The sequence below is a fragment of the Bubalus bubalis genome, chromosome 20, assembly GCF_019923935.1.
Source record: "Bubalus bubalis isolate 160015118507 breed Murrah chromosome 20, NDDB_SH_1, whole genome shotgun sequence".
Lineage (NCBI taxonomy): Eukaryota > Metazoa > Chordata > Mammalia > Artiodactyla > Bovidae > Bubalus > Bubalus bubalis.
In genome coordinates, this window is record NC_059176.1 from 23,303,670 (window position 1) to 23,322,480 (window position 18,811).

At 36.2% G+C, this 18,811-nt stretch overlaps 1 protein-coding gene across 7 annotated transcripts in view; it reads left to right on the top strand.

Moving 5' to 3' along the window:
• SLC25A21 (solute carrier family 25 member 21) overlaps positions 1-18,811 on the top strand; it is a 519,679-nt gene that overhangs the window by 235,747 nt on the left and 265,121 nt on the right. The gene's annotated exons all lie outside the window — the stretch shown is intronic.

Below are 18,811 nucleotides of genomic sequence, written 5' to 3' on the forward strand. Positions count from 1 at the left end.
TTAGTATCAATATTTCGAGTAAAGCTTGAATTATTCAAACAAATATCAGGAAGCTTCCGGACCTATGTAGGTATAATACATCCTGCATAATTCTGTTTCTCCATTCTGATGGTTTCTTTTAATCTGTAGAAGTACTTTTGTGACAAGAAAAAAAGGAAAAGAAACGCAATGAAATACTGTTTAATCTGAAACAGAGGTTCTTAAGTTCAGTCTCAGAAGCAAGATCAAATGTCCTATCCAGTCATTCTATATCTGTAATTCTTTCACAGTACTTTTCTTGAGTTTCTCAGATCAGCCCAAATCCTGGTTGGAATACTGTATTGTGTCCTTTTTTAGTATCAGACAATCATAGTATGGTCAGCGTCCTATCCAACTTCAAACATGGTCATCTGTAAGTTTGAAGTTCTTTGTTCCTGTGAAGTTCAATAAAAGATTTCAGTGTTGAATTCAACCCAGACCACAGAATGATTAAATTCATTGTTTTTGATATGTTTTTTTTGCATGGGAAGATATTATGTAATTGAGTTGCTTCCATCTTTGCAATTTATTTTCTTTAAAAAAAAAAAAAAGATTAGGCTATTAACTATATATGGCAATTAAAGGAAAGTGTACTGAATGTCCTGGCAACCCAGCACTTTTTTCTGTGTTTGATTTAGGCATCTGTAAAAGGACACCACTCATGCCTTTATAGTTAAAATGCTGTCATTTCCACCATAAACTCCTATTTTTAGGCGTTTTGGTTTATAACTCAACCGTTTTAAAAAAAAAACTACATTCAGATTCATGTATTTCTTCTTTTAATCTGAGAGAAAATTTTACTAAAAACTTGAAATCATGGCAGTTTCATCATTTTAAATTTGGAAGAAACCAAATGAAAAAAATGTCAGTGGTTTTGAATGCATTTTTTTTTGTTCTTTTTCATTAGTTATATGGGAAAATATGTTTTAATATATTCATTCAAAGAGACTGCCAGGGTTAGTTTTTTTAAAGTTGTAAATCTGAATTCTCTATCAAGCACATTTCCTTCTGTGAAGGGTTTCATGGCAATATGACTGAAAAGAATATATTCACATACGTTGATTTTAAAGTTTAAAAAATTTTTTAAATACTGAATTTGAGTATAATTATGAAACTTTTACAATAAATATTTTTGAGTACACATTTAAAAATTTCCTGTTAGATTCTCTTTTTATAAAACCATGTGGGAAGGTAGGTATCTACAGAGCTAAGGTAATTTTTAAAGTCTGCTTGTGTACCCTGTGGAGAGCTACTGTAGATGACCCAGATTTCTTCAGGAAAGTCTGAAGTACAAAATGATACTAAGCATAAAAAAAGAAAACACAATAATCAGAAACTAGATTTCCTTATTTCGTACAGTTCACGTTCTTAGTCACTAAAAGTGTCCATGTTTTCTGTTTATTCATTTACAATTCTAGGTAAGTGTTGCTAACAGTGGCTGATCCTTTAAATTTCCTTGTGTCTTCTAAATCTGTTTTTTCCCTTTTGCTAAATCCATAAGCAAAGCTGTACGTATACAACTTATTTATGTGTGTATGTAAATACTGAATATTTCCCCCTTGAGGAACCTATTAATCTATTTGCTATAAAATACATTTTCTTAAAACAGCTTCTTCTTCACATACAATAGTGGGAGGCAGATTATCGTGAAAGTGAGAGAAAGGAGAGAGACTGGATTGGTTTTGAAAGATCTGACAAAGCTCAGGTAACCTGGCAATAGTATGTCAGAAAGATTTAGGTGGACAACAAGAAGATTATGGAGATGAGAAAGAGGGGCATAAGTCATATTTACTCAACAGAACCACTTAACAAAAATGCTGTCCTAACAATCAATGTACGTGAATATATTCTTTTCAATCAGATTGCCATGAAACCCCTCACAGAAGGAAATGTGCTTGATAGAGAATTCATATTTACATTTTCCTCCTCTGGATCCAACTTACTGGTTTAGGAAGAAACAAGCCGCCTTCCTTCACTTCTTTGAAACACAGAAACATGGTTTTCTTATGTTTTTCCATAAATGAATCTGACAAATTTAGATATACTAAAAATTGTTACAAGTTATCTGGGAAACAGAATTTTGCAACCAAACTCACTATTAAGCAAACTCTGTTATATGAAATTCCACCTCTACACAAGAGATGTGTTTAAAGGAATTTCATTGATTATACACAGATTCAAAATTTAAGTAGTAAATTCTGTTAATGTATTTAAAACATGATTAGATTTGCAAAAACTTGGTTTACATAAAATTTTAGAAATCTAAAAGTAGTGAACAAATCTATTAGTATCTAAGCACAAGAACATTAAATCTGAATATAATATAGGTTGATCTATTTCCATGATGCAGTGAAAGAAATAAATTTATGTTTAAATAAATTTGTTTAACTCATCACATAAGCCATCTATATATGTATGTGTGTGTGTGTGTGTGTATACACACAACCCAACTTGACTGTTTTTCATCAGGTTCTTGTTTAGAAGTTTATGAGATTAACTGATTGTTTAAAGAGCCAAAAATTTCTTCATGGTTGATCCTGTTTGATCATTAAAATGAGTAAAATAACCAGATGTGATCTTTGTGATTAAATTGGATTGGCTGTGCAATGATCCCATTGATTGTTGGCAATCATTTATTATTATGTATTGAAAAATAAAAATCAATCAAGCAGAAGAAAGCCAATGTGATACCAAATTTAGACAAATGTTGAGTAGGATGCAGAATAGCAGGGGATGACACAGAGATGCCGGGGATCCAACCCTCTGCTCCTCTAACACTATCCAGAGTCTGACAGTCTCCAATAAAGTACTTTGCCCCAATGCACAAACAAGGTGGTCTTGCCCTTGTGAAGAGATGTATCATCTGGTATCAAGCAAACCTGGCTAATTAGAATCCTACATCAATAGACTCCTGTGGAGTCAAAGCCCAGGGCACCATCCACCCTGTGCATGAAGATCTGATTTGTTGCCATCAATCTTTAAATCAGCTTGTAGGTGTTGCCAGGAGAAGGCTTCTGTAAGAAAGATAAAGTAAAAAAAAAAAAACAAAAAAACAAAAAAAACAATTTAACAGTCAGACCTATATATACAGTTTAACAACATGTTTTCAGGGGTGTTTGAGAAAATAAATCAGGAATAGAAGTATAGACTGCTCAGGCCTCATCACAGCAGTTTCCTGGGCTCTCAAAGGAAACAACAAGCCAGACATAATTGGTCCCTGGGGAAAAAAATAAATTCAAATAATCATAATAATAAAGTGTTCTCTCCAGAAAATGTTTGAAATAATAGGTTAATTTTAAACATAAACATGTTAGTTAACCCATGCTTGGTTAGTATATAGTTTTATTTCTTGGCCAGGCATTAGAAACTCAGCCATTAAAACAATAACAAGAAAAAGTCTTTTTCCTCTGTGCCGAGTTTTCTGTTCTTTCTGACCGCATGGCCATTGGATTTGCTTTGCTCTCTGCCCGGATCGCTCCTCTGGCTCCTTGCATGACTAGCTCTTTTTCCATTTAATAGAGTGTTTTTATCTATGATAGTCTGTCCTCTCTCTGCCCCATTACTTTGTCATTTGTTTTTTGTTTGTTTTCTTCATGATTCAAAATGAAGTTGACATGGTTTCCTTTATTTTTTCCTACTCTCCACACCTGTCCACTCCCAATTAGCTCAAGTGGGAATCCCACTTCTTGGGAGGGGGGCTCTTCGGTGGCCCTGTCCTTCCTAGAAGCCCCCTACACTGTGGGATGGTGTGGGGCAAGGTGGGACAGTTGTGCCTTCAGCATCCACCCAGTTTACTCAGACAGAGCAGTTTTTACAGTGCCACTGCAGGGTTTTGTTCAGCAACAGGCATTCAGTCAACTAGCAAAAGAAAACTTAGCAGTGCTCTGAGAAGGAAGCAAATATTTAGCAAATTCTCCTTGCCTTTTTTTTTTTTTTTTTTTTTTGTCTCTCAAGCTGAAATGTAATACCTATCTGTCCTTGTTGTACCAGAGAAAGAGTTCTGACTATGTCCTTGTACCTCCAGTTACACTGATATAAATGAACCCCAGGCAGCATGAAAATGCATGCAGCAGGGCGGAGGGGAAGCATTATGTTTTGATCTCCCCCTCCTTTAAGCATTTATTTTGTTTCTACAGGAAAATCAAAGTTTGTAATTCTTCTAGGATACCAGACTGAGAAATTGTATGATTTTTCTTTTGGATAATCTAAAAGGAGAAAGTGGAAAAAATAAAAGTGATATGAAAACTATCATATTGACCCCCCCCCAAAAAAAAAACCTCATATGTATACCTTTATTACTATTGCTGGTATTTCTGCTGATTAAAGAACAAGAAAAATAGATCTTGCCTTCCACATGTGCTTTGGACAGACCTATGGCTAAAAATCCTTAGGAAAAGATTCCCAGAGAGTCTTTGGGTCATTTCCATTTATTCTGAGAAGTTCTGGTTTGTGATTGAGTTATCGCCTTACATTGTCAACACGTCTATCACAAAGCAATTCTCAAACATGGAAAAATTGTCAGAGGCTTTGGAAGCTAATGCAGAGTGGTAGTAATCATTTAAAGGGCTTATCTATCTGCCTTGAGCAACACAGAAACTGAGAAAAGGCAAACAGTACAAACGGTGGCCAGGGTATGGGAAATGGAGATGGGACATGGGAGGGGGGATCATGAAAAGCATTCCAGTCTGCTTGGTCCTTCACAAATCCTAATGAGATAATAGCTCATCCAGTCAAGCCCATTCCTTACTTTCAGGAAATGCCACACAGGTAAATGAAGAAATTATTTGAAGAGGGATCATGATGGGTGTGGACTGTTTGTGATTCAGCTTGGAAGAAATGTAGATGCTAAAGATTTCTTTAAGCCTGACTAGGATTGATTTCCCCTGATGGGCTTCTCTCAACTTCTGTGATTGTTGGCCTGAGGTTTGCAAAACTGATGGTACCCATAGATAAAAACCCAGTACCAGTAGCTGAAGGAAATTTGGAATAATTTACCCTAGAGTTACTATTCCACCATTTAGAGACAAATTGTCCCTTTTTTGATATCCAAACCAGGCAGAATTCTACTCTTTAAACTCTTAGGACTCTCTAAGGTGGCCCTTTTAAAAACAGAGGATCTAAATGTATTTGTCTTTTAAAAGGAAAGCTTAAAAGTGTTATTTTACAGACAGTCTGAAATTTAAAAATGAGAAAGATGAAAAATCTATGACCGTACTTTTTTCGGAGGGGCGTGGTTGGGAGCAGAATCTCAGAATTAAATATGAACCACATTTATTCTGATAGTACTTGAAGGGTGTCCTCCTGCTACTTCCAGGTTTCTTTACTAGGTTTGCAAACAGTGCTTTATTCTGTTTCAAAAATACTGTAGTCTGATCTATTGCAGGGGATGGCAGTGAGGAAAGAAAGTGAAGGTCGCTTAGTCGTGTCTGACTCTGCAATGCCATGGACTATACAATCCATGGAATTCTCCAGACCAGAATACTGGAGTGGGTAGCCTTTCTTTTCTCCAGGGGATCTTCCCAACCCAGGAATCAAACCCAGGTCTCCTGCTTTGTAGGCAGATTCTTTACCAGTTGAGCCACAAGGGAAGCCCAAGAATACTGGAGTGGGTAGCCTATCCCTTCTCCAGCAGATACCCCAGCCCAGGAATTGAACCAGGGTCTCCTGCATTGCAGGCAGATTCTTTACTGAGTTATGAGGGAAGCCCACAGTGAGGAAATTTGGAGTTAAATCCTCTAACTAATCAGACATTAAAGAATGACAATAATGAAATAATGTGGATTTATTTCACTAAGATGTTGTGATGAATGTAGATATTAGATGCCTCCCATATGAGTCTGTTTGTGTTTACAAAATAATTTAGTTCTCAGGACTAACTGAGAAAGAAAATCATAGTGTGCACAGAGGCATCATCTTTCACATAGTCCAGGTGAGAGAATCCTTTGAAAACAGTTACCATATTAGACTCAGGGTTGGGGAACAGAGGGCCCTCTCAAGTCGGGCTCTCCTTTAGGTCCCACCTCCCACCATTTGGCAACAGTTTGCTCCGTGTCTGGATGAGTTGAAATGGAAAGATGTGAGGAACTGAAATTTAATTATGATTCAAAATTATCCTGTTAGGAGATATCTGTGAAACATTAAGGTGCTTAGCAAGAACATCATTTGAAATACTATGTAGGCAGCTAGAAAGTCTACACTAGTTCAAGACTTTAGGATCCTGAAAAGTTGTTTGGAGGTGTCGGTGGCAGAATATGGATTTTAGACTGAATTGAGAGCCTTCTGGGATCTCTTGAATTATCTTCCCTATTTAAAATTTGCTGATAGAGTAGAGTCTTGGTGATAGCATTCAGGAGAAAGAGGGGGGAGAACCATGAGGTTTTAGCTGCTGATATTTATTTATTCAGGCCTCCCTGTGGCTCAGATGGTAAAGAATCTGCCCACCCGGGTTTCATTCTTTCGTCAGGGGTAGTGCTAGGTATGGTATGTTGTTTGAAGTATCTTGTGGAATGAAGCTCATAAAAGTGAAAAAGTAGCAAGGCTACTAAGATGGAAATAGTGCCAAGAAAATGTAGGAGGTGCTTTTGTTGTTGTTTAGTCACTAAGTTGTGTCCAACTCTTTTGTGATCAAATGGACTATAGCCCACCAGGCTCCTCTGTCCATGGGATTTCCCAGGCAAGAATACTGGAATGGGTTGCCATTTCCCTCTCCAGGAAATCTTCCTTACCCAGGGATAAAACCTGTTGTCTCCTGGATTGCAGGCAGATTCTTTACCACTGAGCCACATAATAAATGTTAAATAAATCTTAAAGTTTTGGGGATAAAAGACACTAAGCATACAAAAAGTTTCAAAATCTTAGCTCCTCTAATGTGTGTGTGTGTGTGTGTGTGTGTGTTTGTGTAAAATCTAATTAGAGTGCAAGAGTGAGAATTTTAACAATTGTATTTTGTAAACTAAAAGCCAAATTGTGCTATCTTCTTTTCACCTTATAAGTCTTGGAGAATTAGAAGTTAAGTGGAAATGGCATAGGGACTAATATCATTAATTTCAGTCAGTGGTTGGTAGCTGGTGATTTATAGCTTTAATATAGATGAAGAGTTAATTCCCAAGGGATTTTATACTTTTAATATTTTTTATCTCCCAAGATAAAATAGATACAGATTTGTTGTAAGGGAGAATTTGAGTTTAAGAATTTTAAGACTCTAAGACTCTTTTTGTTACTCAGAAAGTTGTGCAACTCACTAGAATTTGTGGACTTGCTTTTGCTTAGATACTTTAATTATTAGAGAATCACGTTTCTTAAGAGATTTATTCACCTTTGAAATAAAGTATGTGAGGTTCCCTGGATTATATTTAATATAAAAGGTATAGTTTTGCCTGAGATTTAGTCAGTGGTTCTCTACTTATTTCCTTAAAGATTAATGGCAGTGTAATTTCCACTTTTTATCCAAATAAGCCTCTTTTTAAAACAATTTTGGTTTAAACAAATATGAATTTGAAAAATACTCTTTTGACGCTTAAAAAAATCTAGTTAAACTTTGGTATTTTTCTAACTAATATTTTCCCTTTATTTATTTTCCTGGAAAGCTAGCTTGTAGTCAAAAGCCATTTCTGAAGATTTGCTTTAAACATTCAGCCATTCTTAGCATCAGAGAACCTAATGATGCTAAAATCTTAGGATCCAAATATCTCCTCACCCATCTCTTCTATTCATTTCCTCTTTAGGAAACTAAAAGAATTGTTGTAAGTAAGGTTAAAAGAAACTCCACTTCGCTCTCTTTCATCCTCTTATCTACAGCACAGAAGCAGAAAGAGAAAGAAATACTATGGTATTGCTACGTCCGTTATTTCCCTATTCATGAAGCTTTCCATCTTGGGACTTGAGGAGGGTACTGAATTGCATTCTGATTCCTCTTATTGAGCTTGAAGATAGTTCTAATGTGGAGGTGGATGAAGGTTTTATTAGTTTAGCTTCTCTGTTTGGCATTAGTGCCTACCTTAGCTTTGGGTGTGTGCTAAGTTGCTTCAGTCATGTCTGACTCTATGCAACCCTATGGATCGTAGCCTGCCAGGCTCCTCTGTCCATGGGATTCTCAAGGCAAGAATACTGGAGTGGGTTGCCATTCCCTTCTCCAGGGGATCTTCTCAACCCTTGGAGCAAACTTGCATCTCTTATATCTCCTGCACTGGCAAGTGGGTTCTTTACCACTAGTGCCACATGGGAAGTTCTTAGCTTTGGGTATATTAGCCAAAAAATGTTCATGAGAAATTGTCTTCTTCTAGGGCCTGGTGACTCAGATGGTAAAGAATCTGCCTGCAGTGCAGGACACCCAGGTTTGATCCCTGGGTTGGGAAGATCCCCTGGAGATGGGAATGGCAACCCACTCCAGTATTTCTGCCTGGACAATTCCATGAACGGAAGAGCCTACAGTCCATTGGGTCGCAAAAGAGTCGGACACAGCTGAGCGACTAACACACCTCCTAGGGCCTGGATATTTTATAATAGAACTTTTGAACAAAACCTAAGTACGGCTTTTGAGCAGAGACAACTGATTTCCATTACAGTCAACCTCTCAAGATTAACAACTGGTTCTGCTGTTGAAGTTGACACACATCAAATACCCTGGTGTGCAGGTGTCCCTGTTTTGTCATGGAGAGCTGGTAGCATAATCTTCAGGGGATGCGTGATCCCCAACAATGAGGAGTTTCTCTGAAAGCTGCCACCAGTCGAAGATTCATTTTTAAAATTCAAGAGTGGTCATCCCAGGGTAGGGCTCATGCTTTCCTCCCCTGCTTTATAGGCACAAAGTAAACATCTTGTAAGCTCTGTCCTGTGCAAGAAACCATCTTTTATTAGTCATGCACTTTTAATTCCAGTTTTAATTTTAGTTTTTAACTATATCTGATTAGGGGTGTGTCCTGATTTTAGTTATTCAATTCACCTTGCTTTCATTTTGGGATTTAAACTTCCATTAGAATAACTACAGTAGGCTTTTAACTTTAATGTAATTTTATGTAATGCTACCAAATAACAATACCTAATATTTATTTAGTGCTCTTTCTTAAGGCTTGAAGTATTTAATGTGCTTTTACTTATTTAATCCTTATCCTGTGAAGAATATTAGAAGTAGGCCTTATTATCTCCATTTTATAGGTAAAGAAATGGAGTCATGAAGTATTCAGGGAGTTTGTGGATGTTCTGAGTTCCAAGTGCACTTATGATGATTTTTCAGTTTCCCTGCCTTCCCTTCTCAGGGGACCTTGTTGCCTTGCAATATACTATAAATACATTATACAGTGTATAGTTTTACTATTCTCAGGCCCATCAAGTTTAATGGGGTAGCCTGGCATGGTTCCTAGAGCAGGATCGTGTACATGATAAATATTACTTTAGAAGTTGATGGATTTTGGCTTGAACATGCTTTACAGTTAACAAATGTAACAAAAGGGAACATGTGCCATTTTGTTTTATTTCTCTAGCACCTAATGTGGTGCCTGGCACATAGTAGGCACTCAACAAATATTTGTTAAATGAAAACACCTCATTAAAAAAGTAGCACGATAAAGAACCAGACTATTAAGACAAATAAAAGGAAGTACTACTTTACTCAGCAGGGAGTGCTTAAATAGGACAACCTATCTCCACCATAAATCCTTTGGTTCTTGTTGAGGATCAGCTGCTGATCTGGGTAGAATGTAGCTCCAACCAAGTGTTTTGACTTACGGAGTTATTGATCTTCGAGCTGAAAGGGCCATTTGAAATCATTTAAGCCTTCTCTTCAAAAAAAATTTTTAATAGAGGAGGAAATTGAGGTTGTATTTCATTTTGCCTTTTAGAAACAGAAATTACCAGACAAATTTACTTTTAAATTGTTTCATTGAGTTATCTGGGAGGCATATATTTTTTCTTACTTATATGGAAACTTTTGCCAGATTGAGGTGCAGAAAGTTTAATGACTCTTTGGGATTACATGGAGACTCTATGGCATAATCCAAAGGAATTCTATTTCTTGGCTATTTCATAACAAATGGAGACTATTGTCAGAAACATCTCTTTCAAAATATCATGTCTCATATTACAAAACGTCTCTAATTAACTCAAAATGCATGGTAAAATTCTCAAAAATCCTTGAAAATTAGTTTAACTTTAATTTGCCACCACCACAGAATGACACAGAGCAAAATTCTGAGAGCATTCTAGTTGCCACTCGTTATATACAGTTAACCAACCTTGTGAATTCTAATTCCATGTCTTTTAAATTTATCTGAATTACTGCATTAGACTCTTAGCCACACCTCTCTCCTTTCTACTTCCCTCCTTTAAACAATTTCCCACAACTAAGGTTTCTAACATATAACCCCAGTGTTTCTTTTCTGGTTTATATCTTGTGATGACTCCCCATTGCCTACACAATTCAGTATAATGTCCTCTCAGAGCCTCCCATCTTCTGGCTTTTGACCATCATACCAGCCTCACATTCTGCTATTCAGAGTGTGAAGCATTCACCACGTTGATTTATGTATGCTTCCTGAACGCTCTACTTCTACATTTTTGCCAAAGCTTATCCATCTGCTAAGATACTTTTCTCTCCACTCTGCCTGCCGGATCATCCTCATACTTGTTATGGTGACCTCTGACAAGCTTCTCATTGCCTCTAGTTTGAACTGTGTGCCCCTCCTCAGAGAAACAGCTTTATACTCACAGTTGGAAGTAATATTTATGATTTTCACTGCATAAATGAAAATATCATGGCTTTCAATAACCCATTTATTTCCCTCTAGGAATGTGTTATTGAGGGCTGATATGTGTCAGGTGTCATCTCAGTCTCCCTTGCTTTACATAAGGGACTCAGGAAATTAACTCAAGTGCACTGAACTCACAAGTGGAAAAGCAAATGAGTCCATGGGAGTCTGAAGGAGAGATGTTAAAATTAGAAAGACAAAGTGGCTGAGTCCCTTTGCTGTTCACCTGAAACTATCACAACATTGTTCATCAGCCATATTCCAACACAAAATAAAAAGTTTAATAAAAAACAACAACAAAAATTCAAAATGATGAGAAAAATTAGATAGGCCAGTTCAGGGAAACCTTCCTAAAAAGAGGTGATTTTTGAGCTGAATTTCAAAGAACAAGTAGGAGTTAGACAGCAGAGGGATGCATGTTATAAGCAGAATGCAAAGCATTTGGATAAATCAATGCAGAGGTACCTAACTCCCTCTGATGGCTACAAGAGGTTTAATTTGATAGGAGGGACATATGAGGAGATGGTAGGGGATGAGACTTGAGAGGCAGGAGGATGCCTGAACATAAAGACCCTCATGTGTTAGACTGAGGAATTTAAAATCCATATAACTGTTAGTAAGAGCCATTGAAGGATTTTAGATAGAAAGATGAGAGGACTTTGCTGTAAAAAGATTATTAGGATAATAATATGAAAGATAGATAGCTATGAAATGGGTTTAGAGGGTCTGAGGGAAGTGACATTGTGTCATTTAGACGAAAAGTTCAAATGTCATATAAGGCAATGACAATGTGGATGAGGAGGCGTACTTAGAATCAGGTGATATTAGGAAGGTAAATTGGAGAACTTGGTGATTGGATGAGGGGCCTGAAAGAATGGGGAGGGTTAACAAGACTTGGTCTTCTGATTTTAGCAACTTGTGGAAAGGTGACCATTAGTTTGGTTCCCACTTTATTCTAAAATCTCACTGTTTCTTTAAATGTTCAACAATAGAATAATGTTAAATGTTTTTCTGAAAACTTGACTATTGGTGGTTTTATGCTGTGTTTTTTAGCTTGCCAGAACTGAATGGCTTAAGACAACAATTTATTAACATTTATTCTGTTGGCAATGGTTTGATAAACTCAGCAAGGTGTTTCTCACTTGGGGTGCAGCTAGATGCAGGTAGGGCTAGAGTCATCTGAAGGCTTCTTAACTTGCATATCTGGTTCCAGGCTGTAAGGACTGGTTGGACATTTCTCTCTCAAGAGGCCTCTGTGCGTGGCTGTGTTGGGTTTCTACACAGCATGGTACTCTGAACTTCTTACAGAGTGGTTGCTTCCCCCAGAAGTGATTGTTCCAAGAAGCCAAGTGAGAGCTGCAAGTCTTCTTAGAACCTAATCTGAGAAGTTATATAGTGTTATATTCTATTGATCATGGTAGTTATAGACCAGCTGAGATTCAAGAGCATAGAAGAATTGACTCCAACTTCCAAAGAAGTAATGGTTACACATACATGGTTACCCATCTTGGAGAAAAGCTATGTTATAACCTCTTGTCATAGTTCTTTTTAAGTGAATCAAGGCTTTCCCTTGATTCACTTTCACCATTTCCCCTTAAATATTTTTTTTCTCTGTCCTAATGGTAAAGGAATTACAGAACCATTTTTTATTTAGAAACACAAAATGTTTTCCAGCACCCAGTGTTTACATGATGTTTATTCTGTTCAACATGATAGCCAAGCCTGCTAATTCTAACCTATACAATTCCTATCACTTTTCCATAGCCACACACCCCCAAATCTTCTTTTATCTAATATTCTCTAATTAGAAACAGACTTACCTTTTAAGAAGAAAAAAAAATAATTGCAATGTTTACTTTTCCCATTTTTCTCCAAGATAGGGATAGTGAATGAACTAAAGAAATGAAAAACACATTGAAAACAGAATATCTCTATAAAAGGCTCTGTTTTAGCTACTTAAGGTGGGAGTCTAATTCTCTACCGTTTTAATAGGAACAAAAGTCCCATGAACTGTGAGTGGAATATTTTGGTATTCATTTGACAAATATTTATTATAGGCCACTGTGTCCAGGCATCTTGTTTGGTAGAATTGCTTACTCTAACAAGAATATTCAGAGAAGGTGATGGCACCCCACTCCAGTACTCTTGCCTGGAAAATCCCATGGATGGAGGAGCCTGGTGGGCTCCAGTCCATGGGGTCGCTAAGAGTCATGCACGACTGAGTGACTTCACTTTCACTTTTCCCTTTCATGCATTGGAGAAGGAAATGGCAACCCACTCCAGTGTTCTTGCCTGGAGAATCCCAGGGATGGGGGAGCCTGGTGGGCTGCCATCTATGGGTTCGCACAGAGTTGGACACAACTGAAGTGATACAGCCGCAGCAGCAGCAGCACAAGAATATTATTGCTTGTTTAGAGCAGTTTTTATTTTTTATGAAGACCTTACATGGTGTTAGGTACTAAATTACCATTACTTTGAAGTTTTTATAAAACATAATGATGCTAATATAGCTACTCCTGACATGTCAGTGGAGTCATATGAGACTGTTTTATGGTGACTTCACATTTTGAAAAAATGCTCCAAAATAATAAATCCCATTTCCATTTTCTCTGTATAATTATTTCTAACAAACCTGCCATTATGCAGGATGAGGGAATTCTTTCTTCACTTCCATTTAAGTGCTGTTGATATTTATAGTGTTAGTTTTTCCTGCAAATAAACTCCTTGAACAACTGGGCAAACTGTTCACATTTCTCCAGAATGATTCTTAGCCAGGAAAATGGGGTACATTTTAAGAAGAGGATTTTCTTTGCAGGGATTTTGTTCTGATTGAATAACCAGATGGAGAGTCACGGATTTGAAAATGTTTAGCTGAGTAGTTCAGCATTCTCGACTGGGTTCCACAGTAGGATGCCAAATAAAAATCACAATTTAAGCTGTTATGAATTAATGAGAGTCTGCAATACACATACCTACTCATTCTAACCCAGACCCTAAACACGCATGCATTGTGGATAAATACATTGGAGGATAAGCACGGATCCATAATGTACAACATTATCCTCCCATTAGTTAACCATGGTGAAGTTTGGAAAAGTGCTTCCATTATTTTTTAAAAAACACAACACTCTACTTACAAGCTTAATCCTACCATAAAAGTTGATTGAAATCTGGCAAAAAATAAAATAAATAGTAATCAAATTAACTGCATTTTATTTAAAAGCAAAACCATCACATTTAATGTTTCTGGCATTATTCCGTAAGTAAATTAGTCCTCTTTGGAGTACCTGTTTATTTTTCACATGTGACTATTATAAATTCTTATGCTGTGACTGTTTCCAGGACTTAGGAATTACTCTGAGTTGTTTTAAAGATAAGGGTATCAACTCAATGTTGTCATAATGAGGCAAACTCTATCAGGAGGGAAAACTGCTCCCTGGGAAAGATTAGATGCTTTAGGAAGTCAGCATTAATGCTTCTGGGTCTCTGAGGTGTCATTAAGAAGTCAGTGTTTTAGGACCTTAGCTTCAATTGCCTCAAGTTGTGTGCTGGGTCCCAATAATTCCTAATGAAGGCTGGTTTCTACACAATAGAAAAGAAACAAAAAGAAAATAGGAAGATTCGCCCGCCCCAAATATTTGCTCATACACCACTCCTGAGGCTATTAGCTGTTGAATCTGTGACTTCAGACACCAGAGAGTTCATTATTAATATTTTGGGGGACAGGCACAAAGCTGGATTCAAGTCAGTTTTGGTTGCTATTTCCACGATTAAGTAAGGATACTGTGGATACTGGAGAAGGAAATGGCAACCCACTCCAGTATCCTTGCCTGGAAAACCCGCTGGGCAGAGGAGCCTGGCAAGTTACAGTCCCTGGGGTCCCAGAGTCAGATTCAACTTAGTGACTGAACAATGACTGTGGATATAGAGAATTTGTTTTAAAAGGTTAAGTTTTTCTCCACATAAACTGTATCCTGGGCTGGTTCTCCATGCTACTAGAGTCGCCTGTTTCCTGATCATCTAGCTAGAGGCAGCATCAGAATCTATCTATAAACAGAGACACAGTCAAACATTTCAAGTGAATGCTGTTGCTGCAGACTCCAATGGGAAATTCCTAGTCTTGCTGCAGAATTGTCAATTTCCTTCATGCTGTCCAGGAAAGTAAAATAGAAAGAAACCCCTCTGTTTTCACCTACCCATCTTTAGACCTCCGGACATAAAGATGACCCTTGGAAGAGAGAATATGTGATTAAAAAAAAACAAACAAACATTTGGGCTGTTTCTGGATTGATAGGGCTAAAGAGCTATTGAAAATCTTCTAATTTATTCAAATGTCTAAAATACTTTTTAATTCAATAATTTTACATGCTTTAAAAAAAAAGTTGTTAGTGGCATCAATACAACCTAGGGATTTCTCTAATGTGTCAAACTGGAGAACTGAGGCATTCCATAAGGGATTGGTTACTATAACTTTTCAGTTATATGGAATTACTACACAAGTATCCTCTTTAGATTTAGTTGAAAGCAGCAGATAGTCTTTATAGTTCACTTTTTTTTTGTAGGTGGGGGCACTACACAAACATTATGACTGTATTCCAAAATATTTAATATATGAGTACCAGTGTAGTAAAGTATCTGCGCTGCTCTAGGAGCCAGTGTTCTAAGCTGTGATCTCTTCCAAGTCCACACTCTTGGTTCTCAGCCGGGTGCTCCTGCTCTTTCATGTGCTAATCTTAATGCATTTCATAACTAAGTTGCCCTTTCTGCTTTCTCTTTTACCTGACTTCTTGGTTTTATTATTTGGCATCTCAAGATAAATGTCACTCCATCTGTATCCTTAGGTAGTTCTGAGAAGTTCCCTCCTACCGTCAGGCTTACCACCACTGGCTTAATCTTCTCCCTCTTCCAAGGGTTTTCTTTTGTTCTCCCTCAAATGTCTTTGTTTAAATTTGTTACCTTTTGTGTGTGTGTGTGTGTGTGTGTGTCCTAGCTAAGAAATTGTTGCCTATCCAAGGTCAAGTTTTGATACATTGTGTTTTTGTTTTCATTGGGATAAAAATATTTCTAATTTCTGTTATGGTTTCTTCTTTGTGACATATTTTGAATGGTGTTCTTTAATTCTATAATTAGGAATTTTCTGGATATTTATCAATCACTCATTTTTATTTTAATTCAGTCCTGGTCAGAGAATGTACTCTTTTTATTTCAATTTCATCAAAATTATTGAAACTAATTTTTATGGCCCAGCAAATAGGCCATTTAGTAATGTTTCTCATACACTTAAAAGACTATATATCCTGCAGTTGTTGAAATGGAGGGGTTTACAAATGTTAGTACAGTCAAGTTGGTTGATGATATTCACCTCATCAATATACTTACTGATTTCCTGTCTTCAGCTAACAAGTACATTTGTGAATTTGTCTGTTTCTTTTTTCAGTTTTGTCTGTCATTGCTTCATGCATTTTGAAGCTCTGTTATTAGGTGAATGCACATTTAGGATTCCTATGGGAGTTTTTTGTTGACTCTTCTATCATTATAGAATGTCTTTCTTTATTCTGATGATAGTCTTAAGTCTATATTGTCTAATATTATTAACATAGTCATTTCTGGTTTTTTGTAATAATTAGTGTTTGCATAATATATCTTTTTTGGTTTCTTTAACCTATCAGTGTTATTGTATTTAAAGTTAACCTACCAGACAGCATATAATTGGGACTTACATTTTAATTTACTCTAAGTGGATAAAATCTACCATGTAATAGTTTAAACCTTCTGCATTTAATGTAATTGTTGATGTAGTTGGATTGAAGATTACTATTCTACTTGTTTTCTTTTTGTTTCAATTTAATTTGTTCCTTTATCTCTCTATCCTTGCCTCATTAGGATTATTTTTTACTATTGTACTGTATCATCTTTATCACCTCATTAGCTTTTCATTCTTATTTTTATAGCTTTATTTGGTTTTAACTGATATAAACCACATATTTAATGCATACAATTTGATGGGTTTGGACATATACATATACCCATGCTATCATCACCATGGTATTAAATATATCCATAACCTCCAAAAGTTTCCTTGTGTGTGTGTAGTAAGAACACTTAACATGAGATCTACACTATTAACAAATTTCTGAGTGCACAATACCACACTGTTAACTATAGGCACTAGGTTATTTAGCACATGTCTAGAACTTTTTCATTTAGCTAAACTGAAACTTTATTCCCACTGAACAACAACTCCCCGCTTCCCTCACCTGCCATTCCCTGACAACTACCAATCTATTTTCTGTTTCTATAAGGAAAAGATACTTTTTTAGATATTTCAGATACTTTGACTATTTTAGATCCTTCATATAAGTGGATCATGTGCTATTTATCCTTAGGTGATTGACTTGTTTCACTGATCATAATGTCTTTCAGTTCCATGCAGGTTCTCACAAATGGTAGATTTTCTTCTTTTTGAAGGCAGAATAATAGTCTATTGTACATGTGTACTGCATTTCTTTATTCATCTGTCTCTTGATGGACTGTTGGGTTGTTTGCATATTCTTGGCTATTGAGAATAATGGTAGAATGAGTATGTGAGTGCAGATAATCTCTTCGAGATCCTGATACTCAGAAGTGGGATTGCTGGATCATGTGGTAGTTCTATTTTTAATTTTCTGATGAACCTCCATACTGTTTTCCATAGCTGCTACACCATTTTATATTCCCACCAACAGTATATAAGGGATTTAGTTCCTCTACAATCTTGCCAACACTTACCTTTTTTTTTTTTTTTAAATAATAGCCATTCTAACAGGTAGGAAGTGTTATCTCACTATGGTTTTGGTTTGCATTCCCAACATGATTAGTGACTTTCAGCACCTTTTCATATACCTACTGGCCATTTGCATATTTTCTTTGGAGAAATACCTATTCAAAGTCCTTTGCTAATTTTTAAATTGGGGGTTAATTTTTTTTTTTTTTTTTTTGGTTCTTGAATTGTATGAGTTCCTTATATATTTTGGAAATTAACCTCTTATCAGATACATGGTTTATAAATGTTTTCTCTCATTTTGTAGGTTGTCTTGCACTCTGTTGCTGGTCCTTGGCTATGCAGAAACTTTTCAGTTTGTTTTAGTCCCATTTGACTATTTTTGCCTTCTGTTGCTGAATTTTTGGTGTCATATTTGTGAAGTCATTGCCAAGATCAATGTCATAAAGCTTTTCCACTATGTTTTCTTCTAGGAGTTTTATAATTTTAAGTCTTTTATTTAAATCTGTAATCTATTTTGAGTTGATTTTTTGTGTATGGTGTAAGAAAAGTGTTCCATTTCATCCTTTTGCATTTGGATATCCAGTTTTTCCAATACCATTTGTTGAAGAAACTTATCTTTTCCTAATCATATATTCTTGGCACCTTTGTTGAAGTTATATGAATGGATTTCTTTCTTGACTCTCTATTCTATTCCATTAGTCTATATGTCTGTCTTTATGCCAACACCATAATTTTTCATTACTATAACTTTGTAATAGTTTGAAATCAGAATATATGGTGTTTCCAGTTTTGGTCACTTTCTAAAGACCACTGGATCTTTTGTTGTTCCACATAAATTTCAGGACGTTTTTTCTATTTCTGTAAAAAAATGTCATCAGGAGTTTGGGAATAGCATTGAAATTGTAGATTGCTTCAATTTTTTTTTTTTTTTGATAGCTTCAAGTGGTATGGACATTTTAACAATATTAAGTCTTCCAATTCATGAACTTGGGATGTCATCCCGTTTATATGTGCCTTCCTTAATTTCTGTAATCAATCCAAAGTCAAATAAGAACAGTTACAAAAAAGATTACAAGCAATATTCCTCATGAATATAGATATAAAAATCCTCACCAAAATACTAGCAAACCAAATTCAACACTACAATGAAAGCATCAAACATCATGATCAAGATGAGTTTATGCCTGGGATGCTAGAATGGCATAACATACACAAATCAGTAAATATGATACATCACATTAACAGAATGAAGGAAAAAAATCATATAGTCACCTCAATAGATGCAGAA